At 44.8% G+C, this 6,096-nt stretch overlaps 1 pseudogene; it reads right to left on the minus strand.

Moving 5' to 3' along the window:
- Positions 1–1,919: 1,919 nt before the first annotated feature.
- On the minus strand, positions 1,920–4,982 carry LOC149990136 (CLIP-associating protein 1 pseudogene; annotated as a pseudogene).
- Positions 4,983–6,096: the final 1,114 nt, after the last annotated feature.

Genomic DNA, 6,096 nt, shown 5'->3' on the forward strand with positions numbered 1-6,096 from the left:
GATTGAGTCCATATTCTGTTGGAACACAGGCTGAGTGAGCATTCTTCAAACATACACGGAATTATTATTTTGTTAGAACACAGACTGAGTAATTTTTAAACATAAACTGAGTCCAAATTTTGTTACAAAAGAGGCTGAGTGAGTATTTTTTGAACTCAGACTGAGTCCATATTCTGTTAAAACGCAGGCTGAGTGAGTATTCTGTTAGAACACAGGCTGAGTGAGTATTCTTTGAAAATAATCTGAGTCCATATTCTCTTAGAACACTGGCTGAGTGAGTACTCTTTAAACCTAGACTGAGCCCATATTCTGTTAGAACACAGGCTGAGTGAGTATTTTTTTAACATAGACTGAGTCCATATTCTGTTAGAGCAAAAGTTGAGTGGGTATTTTTTAAACATATACTGAGTCCATATTCTGTTGAAATTCAGGCTGGTTGATTATTCCCTTAGAACAAATGCTGAGTGAGTGTTCTTTAAATATAGACTGAGTCCGTAATTTGTTAGAACACAGGTAACAGAGAACAGGTGAGTAGCTTTCGCTGCTCCATAGACAAGCCACCGGGGTGAAGGCACAAGACAGGTAACAAACAACAGGAGAGCTGTTTGCTCGGCCTGGTAGACACGCCCCCCGTTGTGAAGGCAAAAGATAGGTAACAGAGAACGTGTGAGCATCTTGATCGGGCTGGTAGACACATCCCCCGGGGTAAAGGCAGAAGACAGATAACAAAGAACAGGTGAGCAGCTTGCTTGGCGATGTTAACACGCCCCGCGGGGTGTAGACAGAAACAGGTAACCAAGTACAGGAGAGCCACTTGCTCGGCCTGGCAGACTGGCCGCTGGGTTGAAGAGAGAGGACAGGTAATAAAGAACAGGTGAGCAGGTTCCTCGGCCTGGTAGACACGCCCCCGGGCGTGAAGGCAGAAGACAGGTAACAGAGAACAGGTGAGCAGTTTGCTCGGCCTGGAAGACAGGCCTCTGGAGTGCAGGGAAAAAAAAATTAACAAAGAATATTCTGTTAGAACACGGACTGACTGAGTATTCTGTTAGAACACAGGATGAGTGAGTATTTTTGAAACAGAGACTTATTTTTTATTCTGGTGGAACACATGTTGAATGACTATTCTGTTTGAACATTGGCTAGGTGAGTATTCTTTAAACAGAGAATGAGTCCATATTGTCGTCGAACACAGGCTGAGTGTGTATTCTGTTAAAACACAGGCTGAGTGAATATTCTGTTGGAACACAGGCTGAGTGAGTATTCTTTGAAAATAATCGGAGTCAATCTACTCTTAGAACACTGGCTGAGTGGGTACTCTTAAACCTAGACTGAGTCCATATTCTGTTAGAACACAGGCTGAGTGAGTACTCTGTTAGAACACAGGCTCAGTGAGTATTCTCTAAACCCAGATTTAGTCCATATTCTGTTAGAACACAGTCTGAGAGATTATTCTGTTAGAACACAGGCTGAGTGACTATTCAGTTAGAACACAGGCTGTGTGAGTATTTTATTAAACATAGACAGAGTCAATATTCTGTTGGAACACAGGTGAGTGAATATTCTGTTAGAATACAGGCTGAGTGGGTACTCTTAAACCTAGACTGAGTCCATATTTTGTTGGAACACAGGTTGAATGACTATTCTGTTAGAACATTGGCTGTGTGAGTATTCTTTAAACAGAGAATGAGTCCATATTGTTTTGGAACACTGGCTGAGGTCATATTCTGTTAAAACACATGATGAGTGAATATTCTTTAAACATAGAATGAGTCCATAATCTGTTGGAACACAGGCTCAGTGAGTATTCGGTTAGAACACATTTTGTGTGAGTCTATTCTTAGAACACAAGCTGTGTGAGTATTATTTAAACGTAGACTGAGTTCATGTTATGGTGGACCCGAGGCTGGGTGACTCTTCTGTTAGAACTCAGGCTCAGTTAGTATTCTGTTAGAACACAGGCTGATGCCAATTTGCGCTGCCTTTCTCATATCTGAACTCTTTGGTTCTGTTTTCCAGGTTATAATTCTAGAAACGGCAAGCCTGGTCTCACTAGAGTTTATAAAATCTGTTGGATCCATCTGCCTGGCAAGAGACTCAATGTACTTCAGGATTGCAACTTTGACCTTGAGGTTAGGAGTCTGAGTTTGATCCACAATAAATCTCATCAGAATGTTAAATTGTTGATCAAATGGAAAGGAGTCCCTTGTGACATCTAGAGCCTTCTGAACGTTTGCTTGCACAGATGCAAGTGAATCTGCTCCCATTTTCTTAAGTAATTTTCTGAGAAGAACAAAAAGCCAGTCCTGCAAGTCATGCTTATGAATTATTATAAAATCAACAAGAGTCTCCAAAAACATACTGAAAACTCTCCTGCTATGTGGGTCAGCAAACATTCGTGTGAAGATTTCACACAATCTTTTCAATTCTACTCGAATCAGCGTTCGTTGGCTCTTCAGTAAGTTCTGCAGGCCTAGAAGCCCTTCTTTCCTTTCTGACCAGTTTGAACTAGCACAGTGGTTGAGCACTTCTGCTACATCCTCTGTCTGCCGCAGATAATGGGGAATGCCACCATTCCTGGAACCATAGGAGCGCTTAGAGCAAACACTCGGGGCATCACTATTGGCATCATCATCAGAATACATCCCATACGGCTCATATCTCCTTCTCACAGGTTTCTTCTTGCTCCTGGAGTCTCCTAACAGCAAAGCATCAGCAACAGCAGCTTCCAGATTGGTACTTGTGCTTAAAACGTGCATGGCATTCACAGAACCAGGTATTCTTCCTGCCTGGCCAAGCCCAAACCGGTCTAATCCTATTCGGCTTGGACTTGTTTCTCGGCTACATCCCTGACTCCTGGGAATCTTGCTTCATTTTTCTGAAGAGGGTGCCACAGGTGGGCCTCTTGAGGATCCCCCAACAAGGCCACTATAACCACTTCCCAACAATTTCCCTGGGGAACTTGACCGGCTGCCAGGCTGGGACTGTGAAACCACTTTAGCACGACTGCGGCCTCGATTATCAGAAGGTATAGAGGCGACATTGGTGGCACTCCCAGAGTTTTGTCGTCTTGTGCGAATCCGACCTAAGGATGCATATGACCCTGGAGGTAAGGCCGCCGCAGAGCTGAAGGGTGTAGCGCCTGAAGCTGAGGAGACTTTGGATTTGGCACTGGCTGCTGCATTGACATCAATATCACTTTGAGACCGCTGAAGGGACCCAGTCGTTGATGCAGATTTGGTACTGACTCTGGAGGTGGTACTCCCAGTAGAACTTTTGGCAGAGAGAGGCCGGTTTAGACTTTCTTGAGAGCTAGAAGATGAGCGATCAGATTGTGGCAAAGACACGATGCTGTCTGAGTTCTTTAAATGGGACTGCAGGGCCTTCTGATAGGAGGACTCCAAGGTGTGGTATAGGTGCTCTGCTTCTCTGCTGAAGTGACTGTGGAAACCCCAGTAACACTTTCTGGCTTCTATTCTTGCTTCAGAATCAGCATCATGTATTCCCTTCTTTATTGTTTCGGCTAATACCGATATGTGTCGTTCCAGTGAATGTGTCTGCCATTCTTGTAAAAGTAAATCTAAAAATTCAAAACAGCGTCTTCTAACTGCAACAGACTTAGAGGTACAGTTGCTTGTTATGACAGGTATTAGCCTAGGGATGTGTGTGTGCCGAATGATTAACCTAACAGCTACAACACCAGAAGTGGCCATAATTTTGGCACTGTTTGGAATTAAATTAAAGATAGTTGGCATAATGGCTTCAGCTCCATGGTCAAATTTATTCCCCAGAACTGATGAGAGATGCCCCAATGTGATACAAGCCTCCCGCACTACCTGAGACCACAGATCCTTAGCAGATAGTTTAAAGGCTCCATCCAAAAGTCGCAAATGTTGAAAGAAGTTATCATACTCAGCAGCACCAGCCAAAAGTAAAGATCTAATCTTTTTTAGAGCATTTACTCTTTGCTCCCAATCATGCTTGTCATCAGATAATATTTCTCTAATCTTGTTTATGGATTCCTCAAGGTCTCGGCTGGAATAAATCTGAACTACAGGTACATCATCAAACGCTTTAATAAAATCCTCTTCATCAACAGCACCAGCTCCTTCTTTTGTGGCTGAAGACTTGGATCCAAGGGTGGATGATCCAAGCCGACGGGTGGTCCCCATTCCAATATTCTTCCTTGAGGTTGGTGGAGCTTTGGATGATGTAGAACTAGCAGAGGAAAGTCTGTTACCACCTACAGAATCTTCATCATCAAAATTTTTATCATTCGCAGATTGTATCATGTTTCCAGGTTTTTGGACTTCATCAAATTCTGTAAATATCACATCCAACCGGGACTGCGGCAACCCTTTTTCACTGAGGTCTGCCCTCACACGCTCTCCTACGTGTCTGTAAGTCTCCACTAAGCTGTTTATTGCTGCATCTCAGACCTGGCTATTTGGATCTCCAAGCAAGTTACATATATGTGGCACAATCTTGCTTAGTGTCAAAGTATGTGCTCCAGAGGCATTGAGTGTAGCAACAAGGCAGACACATGTGCCTTCCCGAGTCCTGAAATTCTTGTGCTTGAGGCCTCCCAGCATTCGGTCCCACACATACTGGGGACTAGCAGCTTGATCCATGATCTTGAGCAGCAGAGTCTGGTCTTGCTCCCTCACGGAGTCTTTAACATCTCCCAGTCTGTCTATTAAACTTGGCAGCACTGTGCCGATCTGCGCCTTGAACTGATCCTGCAGTCGGGTGACCAGCGCAGACAGCATGTCCATCCCCAGAAGAACCCCCTTGTAATTGCTAGAGTTCACCCAAGAGGTAGCAAGCCCATCCACAAGTTTATCTCACATGGTCTGGTCATGCTCAAGGCCAGCAGACTTCTGTTTGTCTGAGAAATAGTCTATAAGTTCTTGGCCAACCTGCAGTTGCTTCCCCACATCCTTCTGCAACACCTGTGCCAGGCAGGACTGCATGTGAGGCTCCATGGTGAAATTCAAATCCAGATCCAGCAAAAGTTAGAGGGCAGTCAGGGCGCCACCCTCCCGGTAAATGTACCCAGGAGGTCGTCTCTCTGTTCGCTGAAGGTTATTAAGAGCCTGTGTTTCAAAGATGCAATCCGGGGAGTGGCCCCTTGGCCTCAGTCAAACTGCTGCCTGCCACTAAGGAGATTCGCATGCCGCCGCCACCTCACAGGGAGAGAGGCCACGCCCGCCACCCTCGGAGTCCTGACAGCTGCAGCTCCCTGGCCACTTCCTTGCAAGGCTCCTGTCCGCCTGAGACAACAGGACACAAAAAGCAAAGCACCCCATGTTGGGTTTGCCTCCTCTGTTTACCTGACTGTCCAGAGCCCACAGAAACCCACCTGCACCCACCGCTGCGGCTGGATCATCTGGCTCCTCTTCTTCAAGCTGCTGCCTTCCCTCGGGGCCATAGTGTCCTGCAGGCTGAGGGCAAGGCGTGCGCAGGTCCTCAGTACACCGTGTGCGCCCGGGCCTAGTGCCCGTCACGCGCTTACCAACACCCTGTGCAGGCAATGCAACAGACTTTTTTCTCATCTTTTTCTTTTCCCACTGCCCTTTATTTATCAAACATAATACACATCAAAGAACAGCAAATAAAACCTTTGTAGATCCTACAGGACTTTGCTAACAATGATATTTGAAAAATAAAAAAAAATGATCTAAAAAAAAAAAAGAAAAGAACACAAGCTGAGTGAGTATTCAGTTAGAACACAGGCTGAGAGGGTACTATTTAGATATAAACTGAGCTCATATTCTGTTAAAAAACATGCTGAGTAAGTATTCTTTAAACACAGATTGAGTGCATATTCTGTTATAACACAGGAGGAGGGAGTATGCTTTAAACATAGCCTGAGTCCATATTCTGTTAGAACACTGGCTGTGTCAGTATTCTTTCAACATAGACTGAGTCCATATTCTGTTAGAACACAGGTTGAGTGAGTGTTCTGTTAGAACACAGGCTCAGTACATTCTCTGTCAAAACACAGGCTGACTGAGTATTCTGTTTGAACACAGGCTGAGTGAGTATTTATTTAACATAGACTGAGTCCATATTCTGTTAGAAAACAGGCTGAGTGAG

The sequence above is a fragment of the Furipterus horrens genome, unplaced genomic scaffold, assembly GCF_987537825.1.
Source record: "Furipterus horrens unplaced genomic scaffold, mFurHor1.1.pri manual_scaffold_24, whole genome shotgun sequence".
Classification (NCBI taxonomy): domain Eukaryota; kingdom Metazoa; phylum Chordata; class Mammalia; order Chiroptera; family Furipteridae; genus Furipterus; species Furipterus horrens.